The sequence below is a fragment of the Lithobates pipiens genome, unplaced genomic scaffold, assembly GCF_037356315.1.
Source record: "Lithobates pipiens isolate NorthernLeopardFrog02 unplaced genomic scaffold, aLitPip1_a1.2 Scaffold_8, whole genome shotgun sequence".
NCBI classification, from domain to species: domain Eukaryota; kingdom Metazoa; phylum Chordata; class Amphibia; order Anura; family Ranidae; genus Lithobates; species Lithobates pipiens.
In genome coordinates this window covers 385,355,995-385,373,228 of record NW_027507903.1, presented here as the reverse complement: position 1 = coordinate 385,373,228, position 17,234 = coordinate 385,355,995, and the positions used below count along the sequence as shown (strand labels likewise).

Below are 17,234 nucleotides of genomic sequence, written 5' to 3'. Positions count from 1 at the left end.
AGTGTAGCCCCGGCCTTGGTAGGTGAAAGTGAGGCGAAAAGGAAAGCCCCATGTGTATTTGATGTTGCATTCCACCAGAGCTGAAGTATATGGTTTCAGTTGTCGCCTTTTGCACTGTGGAAGGGGCCAAATCAGTAAAGAGTTGGTACTTGTGGCCTTGGAAACGGAGATCAGGCTTGTCCCGTGCTGCCTTAAGGAGCGTTTTCTTAGTGCGGCAGTACGTGAACTTGATGATGTCCCGAGGGGGCCCCCCCTCCTTCCTCAGTCCCAGGGCCCGGTGGATCCGGTCAAATTCCATGCGATCAATGGGGATGCCTGGGACCAATTCCTGGAAAAGGCCTGTGGCAGTGGAGGTTAAGTCCTCAATAGTTTCAGGGAGTCCCCTAAGCCGGAGGTTCCCACGTCTAGACCTGTTCTCATAGTCCTCTAATTTTAGGAGGGCTGCGTCCTGCTCCCTGCGGATGTCCTGCAAGTCCTGCTCATAGTGATCAATGACCATTGCTGCAGCCTCCATTCTATCTTCCAGCGCATTCGTACGGTTACCTAGCTCACGGATTTCCTTCGTGAGATGCGTGGCCAGTTTGGAGGTGGCTGCTGACAGTTCCCCCCCCCCTGCAGCATGGTTTTAAAGCGAGACAGCAGGTCTGCATCCCGCAATGAAGGCGCTACATAGTGTTGCTGGACTCCTGGTATGCTTTCTGCATCTGAGCAGGCTTCGGGGTCACCAGTGAGCAACGGATGGGTGAAGTCCATGTCTGAGGCCTGCAAGTCCAGCAGGCCGTCCGGTGGAAAGGCCTCAAGGCTCGCACGCACAGCCTGTCTCTTCGTAGTGCTCCGCGCTGTGGATGGGTGATTTGCGCCCCATATTGTCAGTCTCTATGCCGGGATATAGCGAGCCCAGATAAATGTGCAGGAGCGGTCATATCACAGCTGGTGTGGTCGGTGGTGGAGAAGCGCTATTAGCTTGCGGCCATCCTGGCTCTTAGCTCACGAGCGCCCTTGGTATGTAGTGATTTCCGATAATGGCAAGTAATTACATTCTCCCCTCACACCAGCAGGCTGTAGTAAGAAGAGTTTTTTTTGGGTGCTGGGTGTAGCAAGATGGCCGCCATCATCCCAGGGTAGGCCGGAGCCAGGGCCTTTCCTAGGGAAAAAGGGCTGCAGCAGGCTAGTATTTGGCTTAAATTCAGGAGCAGTTAACAGGGCTATCTCTAGCCTCGGCCTCCTCACTGCCCAGGGAGACAGCACCTGTCCGATGGGGAGAGGGTAGCAGGGAAGTCTAAGAGTAACCCCTCAGGGGACTCACCAGGCCAAGGGAAGTCCGTTTCTGGTGGCCGAGAGGCGGCTCCGGTCTGGGAGGTTCAAGGAATAGAGGGACCTCTCCTGATAGCCTTCTGCCGCCGATGCAGTGGTTCCCGGCAGGCGAGCGCGGTGATTTCGGAGGCCGAGTAGGCCGTAAGATGGCGGCCCGCTGGATCGCGCCGTCCACGGGCTATGGAAAGCGGCCAAAGTCGTTCCGAGCCATAGGGGAGAGCCCAGCAGAGCAGATGGGTGATTTCTGCGGCAGTACAAGCAATCTACAGCGGAGGATGGCTGTGGATTGTCGGGAGGCCTCAGGTTTTCAAGATGGCGGCGGCCGTGGGTGTCTGAAGGCTGCAGTATACGAGTCTCCAGGGATGGATTCAAAACAATTTCAGTCCAAGACTTCAGTGAGCCAAGCTGATGCGGCTGGTAGGATTTTTTTTTTTTTTTTTTTTTTAGCCTGTTAAGGCGATCAGATGCGCGGATGGCTGCGCATTAGGTGCAGAGTATCCATAGCTCTCTGTAAGGACGTCCGACGCCGTTCACAGCAGGCCACGCCCCAGATCCCCAGTCAACATTTGTCACCCACTAGAGAAGAGACTCAAACCCAGCTGTCACCTGGCTCCTAGCCTTAAACTCATCCGGCACCCTGTGGGGAACCCCAATCTCATCTATGTAGATCTGGGAGTCAAATGACCCCATGGGAGAGGTGTCCCTCCGAGGAAATTAAACCTGAGAGAGGAGAAAATAAACACACAGAAAAGTTAGCCTTGCTATCTTTCTAGATCACTTAACCAAATAGCGTTTAAATCGTTGGGCATTCAACCTCCGGCATTGGGCAATCATCCTTTTGGCAGCTCCATAGTCGTTCATGCTGCGCCTGCTCAGCACCGGCGGTCTGAGCTGTATTGAGATCTCTGATTAACCACAACATTGTCTGGGTTGGTCACTTAGGTGACTAGTTTTAATTGGCTTACTGTTTTCAGTTTGTATTGTTGGGGTAATATAATCAACCCCTGACCTGATAGTATGGTGTATAATTTGTGTGCTTTTCAATAGTTCTCATTCAAACTAATGTCGGCTAGTCTTGTATGGTCCACTGTAATACCTGGTTCCTATGTCCAGAGTGGAGGAAGCAGTATACTGATGGAAGCACATAATCTGGGTGCTGGTTAGTTCTGTCACAATCGCTTATGGAGGTTTTTAGGTGCTGTAGTTTATCAACATTCCATGGGTTTAGGCTGTTTTAAAGCATGACTGTTTAGGTTATTTACTTGGCATAACATCTTTCACATCATACAAAAAAAGTCTAACTTTACTGTATTTTCATTTGTTTTGTTTTTTAATTAATTGAAGTGTCCATTTTCCCCCAAAAATTGCGTTTGAAAGTCTGCGCAAATGGTGACAAAGTACTGCAGCGACTGCCTTTTTATTCTCTAGGGTCTCTGCTAAAAAAAAAAGTTTTGGGGTTCGAAGTAATTCTTCTTTTTTTTTTTTTTTTTTTTATATATAGCTCTGAGACCATTAAGGGAGCAGTCATCGGAATAGATCTGGGTACCACAAACTCATGTGTTGCTGTTATGGAAGGAAAACAGGCAAAAGTAAGTTTTTTTTTTTACTCATGAGATGTTGCTTTTGATATTTTTTTGGGCTGCATGTTCACATGAAATCTAATACTAAATTGTGATGACTGTCAGCTGTTGCCTTTTTTTACATAAAAGGTGTTTAAAAGTGACACTAAACGCCCTGTTTAATTTGTTTTGTCTATTTCTGTATGTGGGCGATCTTTCCTCCGACTCCTCCTCCGAAAACTGAGCCTGTGCATTTACCACTATGCCTGTATAGAGTTGGTATAGGTTTCTTGTAATCTGCACAAAAGGATCTGTTGTGTTTAAGTTGGTCTTCTGATCAAATTCAGCTTGGTGACCCTCAAAGTCAATTTAAAACACCCTTGGGCTGTCCAGCCGGTCAAGTCGGCAGACAAGTTGCACTCCCATGCATGTTCAGGATGGGGAGTAATTTTTGCCCTTGTGAGCCTCGCTTCAAGGGGATTCTTGGCATCTTCAGACATCGCAGATGCCTATCTGCACATCCCCCATCTGTGTCAGGCACCAGCTCTCTGTGGCTCTACCCTCTCCTCCTCAGGTGTTCACTGAAATTATGGCTCAGGTTCTGGCCTTGCTGATGCAATGGAGGATTGCTGTGATTGGTTATCCAGACGAACCTGCTTTTGAGAGGCAGTCTCACTCGGTCTTGCAGGCATTTGAGTGGATTCTGAATTTTCAGATACCCACTCTGATCCCAACCAGGCAGCTTAACTATCTGGGCCTGGCTCTTAACACCGCTGAACAAGGTTCAGAAGCTTCAGCTGGCGATCGGCTGCTTCTGTTTCGCAGACGGGCCTTCCCTCACGGTTTGCATGTAGGTCCAGGGGCTTAGGGTCTCTGCTTTTGTGGCAGTTCCATGCTAGGGTCCTCCTGAAGGAAAGTTGGTCCACTTGGGCAAAAGTCACCCGACCGCTTGGGTGTCCAGGTTTGCTTGGGTCCACAGACCAGGATGTCTCTGCTTTGGTGGCTTCGCCCTGTCCTTCGGAAGGGGAAATCTACCTAGGTTCACTGGATGCCATAGGAGTTCCATTTAGTAATCCTGGAACTTTGGGCAATCTAGCTTTGCCTAAAGAAGTGGATGGAAGCATCTGCGGGAGAACACAGTGTGAATCAAGTCACTGCCAGGGCCTATGTCACTCACCAGTGCGGGACGAGGCCTGTGGCAGCATCACTGGAGGCCTTCCATGTTCTCTAGCAGGGGGGAGCGTTGCATGCCGGCATTCTACACCATGTGCATCCCCTGTGTATCCCCTGTGTGGACACTTGGCAGGCAGACTATCTCAGCCGCCAAATGTTGGACCAAGGTGAGTGATCCTGCATTCTGACTGGTTTTATCAGATTTGCCTCTGATGTAGCACTCTAAATGACACGTGGATCTACTAACGTCTATTGTGAACAGATGCCTTGGTGAAGTCAGTATCCCCTTCTATGCATTCCCTCCGCTTCAGACTTCTGTGAAAGATGGAAGCCAAAGACCTTTTCAGTCATTCTAGTGGCTCCAGATTGGTTCCACCGCCCTTGGTGTGCCGACGTGGTAAGGTTTGTCTCAGGCATCCTTGGCGCCCCTCGGAGATCTGCCTTGAGGGCCAATCTTCCTTTTTTTTTTTTTTTTTTTTTTTTTGTTACTCATCCTTTTCTGAATTAATTTAGACATGGCACCCACCCCCTCTATATGGTTTTCTCTGACCCTGCGTGTGACTGAGTGGATTGCCTATGCAGACGACTGACCATAAGTGGTGGCAAGTTTTTTTGTGTTGGTTTTTTTTTGGCCTAGTGTCCTAGTCCTGTAGGTGGCAATATAACCTGTAGTTGAGAATAGAAGATGCTGTGTCCGGGGAACTCTGAGAATGTTATTTATCGTAAAATCCCTATCTATTTTTTACAATCCACTCAAGGCTCACAGATCACATTTAACTAATTCAATACAGGGCTCCCTCCCACACCCCTCTTGCCCAGACCGTTTTTCAGCTTTAGGCTGGGTTTATACCGCTGCGGCAGCGAGAACCGGATGCGATTCGCACCGCCCTGCAGTGCAAATTACATCCGATCTCTGTGCGATGCGAGTTCAGCCATACAGATAGTATGGCTGAATTCGCATCGCACCCGCTGCAAACTCGCACAGGACCCTTTTTTGGTCCGCAGCAGAATCGGATCGCATGGGTGTTCACACCATGCGATCCGATTCCTGTCCGAGTTTGCAGATTGCGCTGCGATATGCGAACTGATCTGGGGGTGTCATTAACATTTCACTGACACTCCCAGCAGTCCGCATAGGGCAGTGTGAACTGCCGATGGGAGGCATGCGATGAGGGAAAACGCCGCGGATTTGCGGCGTTCCCGTATCGCTCCAGTGTGAACCCAGCCTTAAGCACTTTGACAATTGCATGGTCATGCAACACTGTACCCATGTGACACTTGTATAATTTTCACACACACTTTTTTTTTTCGTGGTATTTGATCACCACTGGGGCTTTTGTTTAGGAAAAAAAGGTGATTTTTAAGAAAATGTTTTTTTTGTTATAAAATGTGTAAGTAAGCTTTCTCCTGGCATCATTGGGGAGCACTGGTAGGCAATACTGCTGGGCACTGGCACTTCTAATGGGCACTGGTGGCCCATGGTGGGCATCCCTGGGGGGATATGCTGATGAGCGCAGACACCCCCACCCCGTCTGATCAGCCAATTGGCTCTCCTCTACTTGAATCTGTCAGGGCAAGTGGAGGAAAAGCTGATATACGGCTGGCTCTTCCTGTCATGTCAGTCAGGATAACGTAACCACTTTTCACACGTCATTCTAAAGTGGGCAGGCAATGGTTAACTTTAAAGAGGAACTACAATCTGCTCATATAATTTGTAATAAAACAGCTTTGCCATTCTGAAGCTTCCCTCCAATCACTTTGCATATTTTATATATAGTTGTGCTTCTGTACTTGCCAATGCTGTAGGAATCTCTCTCTCTCTCTCTCTCTCTCTCCCTCTCTCTCTCCCTCTCTCTCTCCCTCTCTCTCTCTCTCTCTCTCTCCCTCTCCCTCTCTCTCCCTCTCTCTCTCCCTCCCTCTCTCTCTCCCTCTCTCTCTCCCTCTCTCTCTCTCTCCCTCTCTCTCTCTCTCCCTCTCTCTCTCCCTCTCCCTCTCCCTCTCCCTCTCCCTCTCCCTCTCCCTCTCCCTCTCCCTCTCCCTCTCCCTCTCCTCTCCCTCTCCCTCTCCCTCTCCCTCTCCCTCTCCCTCTCCATCTCCCTCTCCTCTCCCTCTCCCTCTCCCTCTCCCTCTCCCTCTCCCTCTCTCTCTCTCCCCCCCCCTACAGCTGTCATTGGCCCTCTTATGAATTCTCCCCCTCCTTCCTATCAAACTCTCATGAGAGAGCTGTACATGATGGTGTAAGTTGAAAAAAATGACTGAAGGTCTGCTTTAAAGTAGTAATGTAGGAAAAACATTATTTTTTCATTTTGGATACAAGTGTTATATCCCCTGTCAGATCTTTTTTTCTCCTTTTTTTTTATTTGCCATCTCTGTACCAATGCAGTGATTTCCCTTCACTTCCTCTCCATAGCCAAACAAAGTGAGGAAATCCCTTTAAATTAAGGGAATTCTTTAAAGACCGCCCACCAGGTCACCAGAACTAGTGTCGTCGTTTTTAAGATTTGCCCTCTTACTTTTCAGAGGACAACCCACTTTCATTTTTGATCACAATGGTAAACGGGGGAAAAGTGGTGGGGGTAAATCTTAATTGGGGCACATTGCAATAAAAACTGACACTCATTCTGATCCCTCTGGACTCATTGTTTCTATTATCGGTTACCTGGGAGTGGCATGCCCTCCTACACATTGTACAATCTGCAGTCTGTTAACACAACTTGGCTGGCAGAGGTTTAATCTTCATCTGTCTCAGAGCCTTCTATTCCCACTAGTGCTTGAGGATGAATTGTAAACTTCTCTGCTCTTGATGTGGCCTTGTTATCTGGTATACTATGACATTCACTCACTAGAGATTTGACTATATATAAGCCTCAGTGGTTTGTGAGGCTTATCTTTGCCATACACGTATTCTCTAATCTCCAGAGGGCTGAGAAATTTTTTTTTTTTTTTATTAGAATATACAACAAAATCAGAAACCTTACATGCCGAGGGAACAGCGGCAGGGTGGGCATACAAAATAGAACTGTCAAATGTGGAAACCACTGTGCCCAGTTAAAGAGAAAAAATAAGCAATCACTGGCACATCAGGCCCTACCGAAACAATAGGCAGGGAACACAGAGTACCAACTTGTAGCTCACGGCGTGGGTAACAAACAGAAGTAACAAGAGAAGAAGGAAAAAAATGGAGAAGTAGAAGAGAAGAAAAGGGAGGGGGAAGAGGGGAGGGGAAGAGAACAGAAGGGTAGGTAGATTAGCATCTCAGCTTCCAGCTCACCTTGTGTCCTGAAGATGCCAGCACTCCCAGACCACACCGTGCCCCTCACCCTAGCCGCCAACTTTTCCATCAGTTCAACATCCTTAATTCTGGCGTACAGGCCCTCTTGGGATAGGGGTGTATTTTATTTTTTTTTCCAATTCAGAGCTATCAGACAGCGGGCAGCTGTGAGTGTGTGCCGGAGTAACTTCCTGGACGGCTTGGCTATCTTCGGGTGCGATAAGCCAAGCAGGAAAAATTGTGGCGTAAAGGGTATAGGTGCGTCAAAGACGGGTCAATAAGTGTCGGACCGAAGTCCAATAGGAAGCTATTAGGGGGCACGTCCAGTAGATATGGAAGAGAGCCCCTGTCGCGCTGGCATCGCCAACACTGGTCGGAGGTGGAGGGGTATATTTTATGGAGGAGGTCCGGGGTCTGATACCAAAAATGGAGGATCTTATAAGAGTTTTCTTTAGAGAGCTTTTGGCTGCCTGCCTCCAGACTGTCTGCCACGCCTCCATCGGAAGTAACTCCCCCTGCTCTCTCTCCCATCTCAACATGTATGCGTGTTTGCCCTTCGTGTTTATTGGGATTGCATTAAGAAGTTGGTATATGTCAGATATGAGACCCCCTACGGTTACGTCCCTCGAGTATTATCCGTTCAAACAAAGTTGGAGGGGAGAATTGCAGGGTAGGGGCTATAGTCTGGGCAAAGTGTCTGATCTGGAGGTAACTAAAGAGGGTTCGGCTTGATAGGTCAAATTTGGTCTGGAGCTCCAGAAACGGCAGCAGCCTGCGGGTTACAGGATGAACCAAGTGGCCAAAGTGGAACAGATTTCTAGAGCCCCAGGGCCAAGACATCTGGTGAGTGAGGCTGACTCGGATTTCGGGATTTTAGAGAAACGAGTTCATGACCGAATATTTAGATTGCAGTAGCCCGGAGCTAGACAACCTGCGCCAGAGCTGCCGAAGGTGGGACATCGGACCCAACAGTCGGTCGGTAGGCACCGCCATCTGCATGTTCCATAAAGATGTGTAATTTATGCTCCTAGAACACCTGATGGCGCTCCCTGCATGTTGGGCCTCTCTATGTGGCCAGGCTGTGAAAGTCCCACAAGTGGTATTGTAATACTCAGGAGTAGCAGAATTTTTTTGGGGGGTGTCATTTGTGGTATACAGATGCCATGTGAGAAATAAACTATTACAATGACAATTTTGTGTAAAAAAATAAAAATAAAAAATCTTAATTTTGCAAAGAATTGTGGGGAAAAAAATGACATCAAAAAGCTCACCATGCCTCTTACTAAATACCTTGGAATGTCTACTTTCCAAAAAGGGGTCATTTGGGGGGTATTTGTACTTTCCTGGCTTGTTCGGGTCACAAGAAGCAATCGGCCACCAGTACATCAGATGTGATCAATTTTGTGCGATTCGCACCACAGCTTGTAGACTCTCTAACTTTCACAAAGACCAAATAATATCCACTAATTTGGGTTATTTTTTACCAAAGATATGTAGCAGTATAAATTGTGGCCAAAATATTTTTTCCCAAGGCGTCTTTCAGGACAGCACGAGAGATAATAAATAATAATTGGTGTTGCGCTCCAAATAAACAAACAAAGATACCAGTAAACTAAAATAAACTACAGTGCCTAAACAGCAATGAATAGTAAATAAATAAACTCCGTGCATAAACCTGAGAGATAGCGACTCCTCCCTCCTCGTTAGGAAACACCTTCTTCTTCCTCCAGACTTTAAAGGGAGGCGCCTCCCTACCACACTTCAGTTATTGTGTTTCCTCTGGCCCGGAGGCAACACCTTTTGGGAGGGAGTCAGTTTCTCTTGGGTGTTCCTGAGGGACTAGGCTTCTTTCCCTTTTTTCCTCCTTTTAGAGACCCGCTGTCCTCCCGACCTACCCACGCCTCGGCAGCGGTAGCAAGCGGGCTCCTCTTCCCCTCTTGTGCTCGGAGAGAGCCGAAGATTCGGTGGCCCGCACGTTCGTAGGCGCGGCGGCGCGTGTGCCGCCGCCATGTTTTTTTTTCGGCGGTCGCGCCGGAAGTGACAGAGCGGGTCATCGGGTCAGCTGAAACGTCGTTTCCGGCGTGGACGCAGGGGGGAGGAGGGAGGACAGGAGCTGGTGCCTATTTCTGCTTCCGGTCCGGTGCAGCTGCATTATGGGAGTCCGGAGGCGGTGTGTAGCCACAAGTGGATTTCTGCACACCTGTTATGGAAGATTCAGCGTCTGCAGCGGTGGGGACAGGCACCAGCAAAGCCCAGGTAAGAGGCAGCGGTTAAAGTCTGCCTTCTTTCTCCTATTTTCCTGGCGTTTGGTCTCGCTCTCTCTTTTTTTTTTTTTTTCTTTCCCCCCTGGTGGCAAGGGGCCTGTCTGGGCACTAGAAGCTGACTGGTTTCTTCTCAGTGCACCTGTGTGGTGATCCCTATCAAGGTTGAGACTGGGTCTCGCTAAGGGTTCCCTGTTTTTTTTCCCTTTTTTGTCTTTTTCTTCATAGGCTAAGAGCTCTGACCCAAAGAAAGGATGTCCTTCTTGCAGGGCCAAGCTGGGAGAAAATTGGAAGAAAACCCTATGCAGTCCCTGCATTACTTCTTTAGTTAAGGAGGAATCAGCCTCTGTATGTGAGGATCTGGTGGCCTCTGTAAAGGAGCTATACGCCACGATTCAGAATTTTCGTGACTCACTAGCAAACCCGGCTGCTAGTCAGCCTTCCACTTCAGAGTCTTCCCAGGGGTCTCTCTCAATCCCGGTGTTGGAATCTCTGCCTGAAGACCCTTCAGATAGGGAAAAGCAGTCCACTGCTCTTTCCGTTAAAGATTCGGAAGAGGAGTTGGAGGATTCTGAGGTAGCCCCCTCTAAATTCAAACTGTCCCTTGAAGAGGTTGATGGGCTCCTTAAAGCCATTCATGCTACGCTTGGTTTAAGTGAGGAGAGAAAGGAATTCTCACTCCATGACCGCATGTATGCTGGGTTGGATGAGCCTAAGGGCCGAACGTTCCCAGTTCAAAGCCCACAAAGGCGTTTTCCTTTTTGAGGAGGACCCTGCAGCAGTGTGGAACAAGGTGCCCAGATTGGATGCCTCCTTCTCCCAGGTTTCAAGGTCCACGGATCTGTTCTTTGAGGACATGGGAGTTTTGAAAGATCCGATGGACAAACGCATGCATCTTTTGCTCAAGAGATCATGGCAATCAGTTATGAGCAATTTAAAACCAGCAATGGCCACAACGTGTGTAGCCAGAAATTTAGAATACTGGATTAACCAGTTAGTCACATATAGCTGCAGATTCCCCCAAACAGGAAATCTTAGATTCTTTTCCTACCCTGATTACGGCAGTGGCTTATGTTGCAGATGCCTCAGCTGAGGCAATTAAGATATCAGCCAGGTCAGCAGCTCTAACTAATGCTGCAAGAAGAGCCTTATGGCTTAAAACCTGGCCCGGTGACTCGGCTTCAAAGAATAAGCTGTGTGGGTTACCCTTTTCAGGGGACCTGCTCTTCGGCCCTGACCTCGATAATATTCTTGACAGGACAGCCGATAAAGAGATCCTTCCCGGTCAAAAAGAAAAAGCAGGTACCAAAACGTCTTTTTCGACCTCAAAAAACTCAGGATCAGGATAGCAAGTTGCAGGGGAGAAGGAAAAATTGGTCCGCCCCGAAGCCGAAGGGTAGAGGCGGAATTCTCTTCCGTCCTCCTACACAGGCCGAAAAATCGCAATGACTCGACTCGTCTCTGCGGGTGGGCGGAAGACTACAAGAATTTCTTCCGCAGTGGTCAGGGATAACTTCAAATCAGTTTATCCTGACCACTCTCGCGCAGGGTTACTCACTCGAGTTTGCCAACAACCCCCCAAGAAGGTTCCTGATTACCAACACCCCATGGGACCCGGTAAGGGCCCTGACCATGAAGTCCTCTCTAGAGGAACTGATGCAACAGGGTGTAGTAGTACAGGTACCCCTGCAAGAACAGCAGGAGGGGTTTTACTCCCATCTTTTCCTAGTAAAGAAACCGACAGGAAAATTTTGGTTGATTCTCAACCTGAAACCGTTAAACGAGTCCATAAGGTACAGGAAGTTCAAAATGGATTCAATTTTTTCAGTCAGAAATCTGTTGACGCCAGGATGTTTTATGGCGTCAGTGGATTTAAAAGATGCATACCTACATGTTCCGATCTCTCCCCAGTCTCAGAAGTTCCTCAGGCTGGCGGTGAGGTTGGGGGGTGTGGTTCATCATCTCTAGTTCAGGGCCTTACCCTTCGGCCTGTCATCTCCCCGAATTTTTACCAAAGTAATGGCAGAAGCTTTAGCGCCGCTGCGACTTCAGGGAATCGCAGTTATTCCTTATTTAGACGATCTGCTGTTTTTCGCCCCATCCAGCGAGGAATTGCAGATCAATCTAGGCAAGGCTCGCAGCCATCTGGAGGCGCTGGGGTGGATTTTGAACCTCCAAAAGTCGTCCCTAAACCCATCTCAGGAGATTCGGTTTTTAGGGCATCTAATAAATTCAGTGGATCAAAAAATCTTCCTTCCCTTAGACAAAAAGGACAGGATTTCCGGTGCAGTGTCTTTACTACAGACCAGTCAAAATCTGACAGTAAGACAGGTTATGTCAGCTTTGGGGGTTCTAACTTCAACAATGCCAGCAGTCCAGTGGGCAAGAATGCATTTCAGGTGTCTGCAGGCTTTCCTTCTAAAATCTTGGGATCACACAGTGGCATCCCTAGAGGCGGAGGTAAGAGTGTCAACCCAGGTAAAAAGGTCCCTATGGTGGTGGAAAAGACAGGATGTCTTATCGGAAGGGTTAGTCTGGGCTTTCCCAGTCGAGAAAAGACTAACAACCGACGCCAGTTCCTGGGGGTGGGGAGCCCATCTAGGAACACGTTTCTGCTCAAGAGCTTCAGTCCCATCACGTCCAGGTCCTAACAGACAATGCCACGGCGGTGGCTTATTTAAACAGACAGGGGGGTACAAGAAGCAGGTCACTTCAGGTACTGGCCATGGAGATTCTTCGGTGGGCGGAAAAACGTTTGTTATCCCTATCAGCAGTCCACCTAAAAGGGGATCTAAACAGGTTAGCGGACTTCCTAAGCAGAAACGCTATTCAGGAAGCGGAATGGTCTCTAAACCCGGAGGTATTGGCAATGATTGCCGGGAAATGGGGTTTACCAGAGGTGGACCTGTTCGCCTCAAGGGTGAACGCCCAGGTTCCCCAGTTCTTTTCCCTGGACAGTCGCGATGGCTCGCTGGGCACAGATGCGCTAGCTTATCCATGGGAATTTCGTCTTTGCTACGCTTTCCCCCCATTTCAGTTAATCCCGTTAATTTTAAGAAAAATTCAGAAGGAGAAGGTGCCAGTTATTCTAATCACGACCTTTTGGCCAAAAAGGCCTGGTTTTCGACAGTTCTAGGTCTGGCAATCAAGCCTTGTTGGCATCTGCCCCTCAGGCACGATCTGTTGTTGCAGGGCCCAGTAAACAATCCAGGAGTGGCCAGCCTGGCCCTCACGGCCTGGTTTCTGAAAGGCAGCTCCTTAGGAGCAAGGAGTTTTCCAGCCGTTTGATCTCCACCCTTTTGGCAAGTAGGAAAAGGGTTACAGGGGCCATTTATTCTAAGGTTTGGAAGTGTTATAAAACTTGGTGTTTTTCAGCCGCCCAGGTGCCAGGGAGCCTCGTCTCCATCTTGGAGTTTTTACAAGATGGAGCAGACAAGGGACTAGCAGTTAGTACCCTGAAGGTGCAGGTAGCAGCTCTGACAGTGTTCTTGGAAAGATCTGTGGCCTCAGATCCGCTGGTGATCAGATTCTTTAGAGCCCTTAAAAGATCTAGGCCAGCTCCTATTAAGGTTTTTCCTAGATGGGATTTGTCGGTAGTCCTACAGTCTCTAACAAAGGGTCCTTTCGAGCCTCTGGTGGAGGCTTCCCTTAGGTTTCTCACATTAAAGACCGTTTTTCTGATTGCCATTGTCTCTGCACGCAGGATCAGTGAGGTAAATGCTCTGTCAGTTAAAGAACCATATCTTTCCATTTTTCCTGACAGTTATTCTTAGAACAGATGCAAAATTCTTACCGAAGGTAGCTTCAGTTCAGAACTGTATTCAGGACATAGTACTGCCAACCTTTTGTGTTAACCCCAAAAGAAATAAGGAGACTCTTTTCCATACATTGGACGTCAGGAGGACTCTGCTGAGTTATCTAGAAAGGACGGAGTCCTTCAGACGTTCAGATTCACTGTTTGTACTTTTCTCAGGAAGAAAAAAGGGTTTCCAAGCTTCTAAAGTTACTTTTGCTAGATGGCTGAAATTAGCTATCTCTGAGGCATATTCCCAGACAAGATTATCCCCTCCAGCGGGAATTTGTGCACACTCAACCAGGGCTCTGGCGTCTACGTGGGCAGAGAGCTGGTGCCACCCCTGAGCAGATCTGCAAGGCGGCAACATGGTCGAGTTTTCACACATTTGTGAAACATAGACTGGACCTCACTTCTGCCAGTGATCAGGCGTTTGGCAGAAAGGTCCTGCAAGCTGTTGTCCCGCCCTAAGGGGTAAGTCTGTTATCCTCTCAGGTGCTGTCCTGAAAGACGCCTTGGGAAAAACCAAGTTAGACTTACCGGTAACTTGTTTTCCAGAAGTCTTTCAGGACAGCAACATCACGCCCTATGGTATATTATGCTACGCTGTGACTAACGTATATGTTTGTGTTCCAGCCGGGGCCGGAGATTCTCTTCTACAACTGAAGTGTGGTAGGGAGGCGCCTTCCTTTAAAGTCTGGAGGAAGAAGGTGTTTCCTAACGAGGAGGGAGGAGTCGCTGTCTCTCAGGTGCTGTCCTGAAAGACTTCTGGAAAACAAGTTACCGGTAAGTCTAACTTGTTTTTTTTATTTATTTTTATTTTTTTTCGGTCTTTTCATTTATAGCGCAAAAAATAAAAACCCCAGAGGTCATCAAATACCACCAAAAGAAAGCTCTATTTGTGGGGGGAAAAAAGGACAATAGTCATTTGGGTACAGTGTTGCATGACTGAGTAATTGTCATTCAAAGTGTGAGAGCACCGAAAGCTGAAAATTGGTCTGGGCAGGAAGGGTGTTTAAGTGCCCAGTAAGCAAGTGGTTAACAAGCGTTGCCTACCTGGTTTCAGGGAGACACTTGATGCATATGCATGGATCTATGTTTTAAATGTTTTTGCTTTTAAAAAAACATTTACACTGTTGAATCCTTCCTCTACCTTGATTACAAGTGTGGCCTAGACTTGCTTGAGTGTGCTTAAATGTGAGGATCCATATTGGCAACCAGTACCATGGAGATTAACTCCTCTGGGTCTATTGTGGAGCGCAGCAGCTGGTTTATAATGTGACCAGCCATAAATTCTGGTGAGTTAGTATAGTGTGGATGGTGAAAGATTTGGTCTGGGTGTCACTTGTAGTGATTTGAATAATGCTGCTAAGAATTTCAGTAGTTTTCTGGGATTCTTCCTTCTGGATCACAAATTAACCTTTTTTGATTGGGCATTCATTTTGCACATTGCACATTTTGTATCTATAGCAGTGGTCATCAACCCTGTCCTTAGGGCCCACTAACAGGCCAGGTTTGCAAGATAACTGAAATTCATCACAGGTGATATCATTTGCTGCTCTGTGATTGCAGTATTTTAGTCTACATCTTCCCAAGGTAGTACTTAAAACCTGGCTTGTTAGTGGGCCTTGAGGACAGGGTTGATGACCACTAATCTTTAGCACAATATTTTGCACTTTTCTGCAGCATTTGCACTTTATCAATAAGTATTGTTTATATGTTGCTTTTGTATTAGAATGGCACTGCTTATAGGATTGATATGCACTGTTGTTTAATCACTTATGTGATGTATATATCATAAATCACGAATCAGAGCCATAGTTACTATGTGGGTTATAGGCCACCTTCAGGTGATGGACACTGGCACACCCTAAATTGAAAAGTGCACTCCCTATATAACCCCTCCCCCTCCATTTTTTTTTCACCAGTGTCTAAGGTGTTGGTCACGAGTAAAGATGTGCTGAGCTCCACTGAAGCAATTCTTGCTGGGGTCAGCCATACAACCGGATCCATTCAAAGTGTCTTTTTGGCCGAGTTGAATGGTACCTGGGCCTCGTATCCGAAGCAACGAGGTCTTGCCTGTAACGCTTCTTTTTGGAGAGCTGAGCCCCGGGATCCAGTACTTATTAAGGCCATAATGTTTTACTGGCGGTGATGCTATCGCAGGTCCAGGATTGTGGGTTTCCTTGAGGATCCCCAGCTCCTGAAGGTTTAACAGAACCCACCATTAGGGGTGACAATTGGATCTGTTGGCTTGCCACAGAAAACCCTGTGGCAGGAAAAGTTCGTTTTTCTAAGAACTTTTACAAATTTTATTATGAATGTATCCTTTAATTTAGTAAATGTTGTCATGCCTAAGTGTCACCACTGGGGGCTGTATATAGCGCTTACACCTCATGCATCTCAGAGAGCCCATGATTTGTCCAGAAAACTGCACTTTTCTCTTCCTCCAGCCTACTGCAGACCTCCGGTAAGTCTGGGGGACTCCCCCCTGTGCTGTTTTTTCTTCAGGGAAAGAGTGCTAAAAAAACAAAATGCGAACGGCACGCTGCTCAGTGGCTTCCAGGACCCCCTCCACCATTTCTCTCTGATACCATAGGATCGGAGCCCACGCTCATGGGGAAAAGGCCATAGCGATGGGGGGGGCAGGGCTTAGTGCGGCGTTGGTGTCCTTGAATGCCCAGCATGGGTAATGTGTGGTTTAATGGCACTATTGTTTCTATTGCAAGCTGCGTGAAGGTGTGTGTGGGCTTTGGTGACATGGGCATCCCTTTGACACATTTACTACTGCATTAGGCTGAGCATTAATAGCAGCAACAGAGCTGGTCTATTGCTCAAGCAATGCAAGCATTCCTTCTGGTAGTACCTCTGCTTTGTGCATCGGCTATGGTCGGAAGGGAGGTTGAATTTGCCCCCAAAGGGCTCTAGAAAGACTAGTCACTAGGGAGCCTCGACCCCCATCTCAAAGGCATCCTCCCCTGAGAGTAATAGGGCTGGTCAGAATGAGCCATCAGGAGAGGCACATGTTGCAGCTGGGTTTTTTCCCAACCATTCTAAGTTTAAAGCAAAAATGTATGCTTTAATCGCATCCCAGAGTGGGACTAAGCATAACTGGTCCCCATCCATTGCTCAGGACCCTCATGCTGAGGAGAAGGGGCGAGAGATGACCAATTTCTCTCAAGGGACCAGGAAGAGGCTGATGTCTAAAGAGCCTATTGCGAAAGGATCAGGTTTGCAGTAAAGGTGGTTGGGTACAGTCTCACTGAATTGATCCGCTCCACATTTTTTTTTTCTTTTTCTGCCAAGCGCAGTCAATCGATGAGCCCACTTATGGTTTGGGTTCTCTAAAGCCTCCTCAATCTGTTCACGTTTTTCCTATCCATTCATGGCTAAAAAGCTTATGTATTCTGAGTCGGAGCACCCAGCTAAAGTTATTTTTTTTATTTTATTTTTTCCCTCCAAAAAGGTTTTCAATACTTTATCCTATGGAGGAAGAGTTCTATAAGAAATGGGGATTTCCAGCAGTTGCCACTGCTATAACCTCTGTACCTGACTTGTCCAGTACACAATGCTCATATGCTAAAGGATCCAACAGATAAGTTGTAATTACTTTTTTAAAGGCTATATTTCACTTGCAGGTTCAGTCTGCGCTGGCAGCGATCAGAGTATCTCGGTCCTTAAAGGACCAGTTTATGGAGGTACTCAAGATTATTCCTGATCAGCAGGCCCAAGATTTGGCCGGGATATCAGAAGCGTTGTGTTTTACAGTAGACGCAATGAAAAATTCTATTCTCCCGGCCCCATGCTAGGGCTGGTACATGTGTGTAGAATCCTGTGGTTGAAAATTTGGTTAGCCAAAGCAC

General features: G+C 47.6%; 1 long non-coding RNA gene across 1 annotated transcript in view; it reads left to right on the top strand.

Annotated features, from left to right (window-relative positions):
* LOC143964181 (uncharacterized) overlaps positions 1-2,907 on the top strand; it is a 66,571-nt gene extending 63,664 nt beyond the window's left edge. The window contains exon 3 of the long non-coding RNA XR_013271087.1: positions 2,816-2,907. This is a non-coding gene — a long non-coding RNA (uncharacterized LOC143964181). The remainder of the gene's footprint in view (positions 1-2,815) is intronic.
* The last annotated feature ends 14,327 nt before the right edge of the window (positions 2,908-17,234 follow it).